Source organism: Mus caroli, chromosome 2 (assembly GCF_900094665.2).
Source record: "Mus caroli chromosome 2, CAROLI_EIJ_v1.1, whole genome shotgun sequence".
NCBI classification, from domain to species: domain Eukaryota; kingdom Metazoa; phylum Chordata; class Mammalia; order Rodentia; family Muridae; genus Mus; species Mus caroli.
Window position 1 is genome coordinate 120,507,743 of NC_034571.1, and position 2,844 is coordinate 120,510,586.

General features: G+C 49.1%; 1 non-coding gene across 1 annotated transcript; it reads left to right on the top strand.

Annotated features, from left to right (window-relative positions):
• Positions 1 to 114, top strand: LOC115030474. The gene has a single exon (XR_003836070.1). It is a non-coding gene; the product is annotated as a small nucleolar RNA SNORA55 (small nucleolar RNA).
• The last annotated feature ends 2,730 nt before the right edge of the window (positions 115 to 2,844 follow it).

The window sequence follows — 2,844 nt, forward strand, 5'->3', positions numbered from 1 at the left end:
GCACTCAATTCTTTTTGCCAGGCCTGCTGCTTGGTGCCAGTCTGGGGACAGAGGAAATCCTGACGGGTTGTTTCCATCTGTCCGGAGGACTGTCTCTACAACTCTGCCACACTTCTTGAAAAAAGAAGAAAGGAGGAGGAGGAGGAGGAGGAAGAGGAGGAAGAGGGAAGAGGAGGAGGAGGAGGAGGAGGAGGAGAAGAAGAAGAAGAAGAAGAAGAAGAAGAAGAAGAAGAAGAAGAAGAAGAAGAGGAGGAGGAGGAGGAGGAGGAGGAAGAGGAGGAAGAGGAGGAAGAGGAGAAGAAGAAGAAGAAGAGGAGGAGGAGGAGGAAGAGGAGGAAGAAGAGGAAGAAGAGGAGGAGAACCTTATTGTTTTTAGTGCTTGTACTGAGTTGTTTTCTTCCTTTTATTTATGGGGTGCTCATTGCTAATGTGCAGCCAACAATAACTTTTAATGGGCTTTTTGATTAATATCTGGTTTCCATTGCCAACTTAGTTATCATCTTCCAATATCCTGCACTGCCTTTGAATCTTGCCTTTAGCAAGCTTGCTTTCTGCCTTAAACATGTCAGAAGTCTGACGTTAAAGACACAGTAAGTCCCTATGCCTTGTGTGCCCTATGTAAAGTGATCTTTACATTCTTTCAAATGTTCCAACACTGCTAGAGACTTACATCCCAGCCTAAGTTCATAATCCAAATGGTGCAGTTTCGTGGCTGTGCTCGAAAGCCCTAGGTCACTCCCCCATCACTTTCTTATTAGTCGCTGTGATGGTTTGTTATATGCTTAGCCCAGGAAGTGTCACTAGTAGAGGGTGTGGCCTTGTTGGAGTAGGTGCATCACTGTGGGTGTGGGCTTTAAGACCCTCATCCTACCTGCCTGGAAGCCAGTCTTCTCCTAGCAGCCTTCACATGAAGATATAGAACTCTCAGTTCCTCCTGCACCATTCCTGCCTGGATTCTGCCATGCTCCCACCTTGATAATAATGGACTGAACCTCTGAACCTGTAAGCCAGCCTCAATTAAATGTTGTCCTTATAAGAGTTGCCTTGGTCGTGGTGTCTGGTCACAGCAGTAAAACCCTAAGACAGTCGCTTTTCCTGTTGCTGGGACAGAACATCTGACATAAGAGGCTGAAGGGAAAAGGAGTTTGTTTTGGTTTGAAATGTAAGAGTTTCTCCCAGTGTGGTGGGGAAGGTGAGGGGGCAGGAGAGTGAAGTGGCTGGTCGCATGGTCCTCAGTCAGAAAGCAGAGAGAGGAGGTGAGTGCTGGGGCTCAGCTTGGTGTTTGTTTGTTTTTCCAGTCCTGGACCCCAATCCATGGAACACTACTGCTCACGTGCAAGGTGGGTCTTCCCATCTCAGTCAAAAGCCCCTTGAAAAGCCCTCATAGACAGGTATTCACAGAGGTTTTCTTTCCCGGTGATTCTAAACCCTGGTTAGTTTCAGTCACTATTAGCCATCAAAACTGCCTCCGGAGCCTGGGGACTTAGTTAAGTTGCTGTCCCAGTCTGCTGTTTTTGTATGAAAAACACCAGGATTACAAGCTGCAAAGGGGATGAAGCTGTTTCTTTCATCCTGCACTTTCAGGTACCAGTCCTTCCCTGAGGGAAGACGGGGCAGGAAGTCAGAGACCCCAAACCATGAAAGACTGCTCTTTTTTTGTTTTGTTTTGTTTTGGTTTGGTTTTGGTTTTTCGAGACAGGGTTTCTCTGTGTAGCCCTGGCTGTCCTGGAACTCACTTTGTAGACCAGGCTGGCCTTGAACTCAGAAATCCGCCTGCCTCTGCCTCCCGAGTGCTGGGATTAAAGGCGTGTGCCACCACGCCTGGCCCTCAGTTTATAACTCTTAAAGACATCAAAGTCACAGGAGAAGTACTCAAGCCCCCAAAAGGCTCTGGCCACTTCTCAGTGTTCACTGCTCCTCCCATGATGGGTAATGCAGGCAGAAGACATGGCCCTGTGCATGACCTGTGATATCACTGTGCCTGACAATGGCCCCTCCTCAAATTCAGGGACTTAATTTCAGCCATGGGTAGGACCAGGTAACATAGCTGGAAGCACTAACACGTCTGTGTGAGGTACTGCAGAGCTGGGTGGGGAGCGGAGGCAGGCCTCTGGAAGTTTCTGAAAGCCTGGGCACAATAAAGGATCAATAGAAGGAATTGTTAGTTTTTAACAATATGTACACGTCTGTGGTTCTTGCCCTGTAACCCCAGGACTTCACCCATGCTCACTGCTCAGCTTTCCCTAGAGCTCCCCCTTGCACTCCCAGCATGCACTTCTGTCCTGTTCAGGAACAAGAGTCCAGATTTCATATCCTTTGAATGCAAAGTAGTAGATGAGTGGCCTAGGAGGGACTTCCGTCTGAAGTCACAGGCTTCCATGTGTAGTTGGCCATTTCCCTATGGAGGGGCCTTAGCCGCCACCAGTCCACAGTGACAAGGGACACAGCAGAAGGGATCTCTGTGTGACACCCATCTCCTTTCCATCAATCTTGATCCAACCTGCAACCTTTGCCAAAGCCAAGTTCACCTTTTGTCTGTGACCTCGCTTTCCTCATGTGCACAGGCAAAGCTTCAAGGGAGAGGATCACTTCTGGATAAGCTCCAGAGTCAGAGGCAGCACTGACTGGCAGGATTCCCCAGAGTTCTGAGGTGGAGGTGGGGAGCACGCAACTCTTGAGCTCTGATTAGGTAGTGCCTGGGTTGGACTGTGCTTTCCCGAATCATGGTGGAGCCTGCTCGCCGCCTAGTGGAAGTATCTAGTAACTGCATGCCGCCTGGTGGAAGTATCTAGTAACTGCATGCCGCCTGGTGGAAGTATCTAGTAACTGCATGCCGCCTGGTGG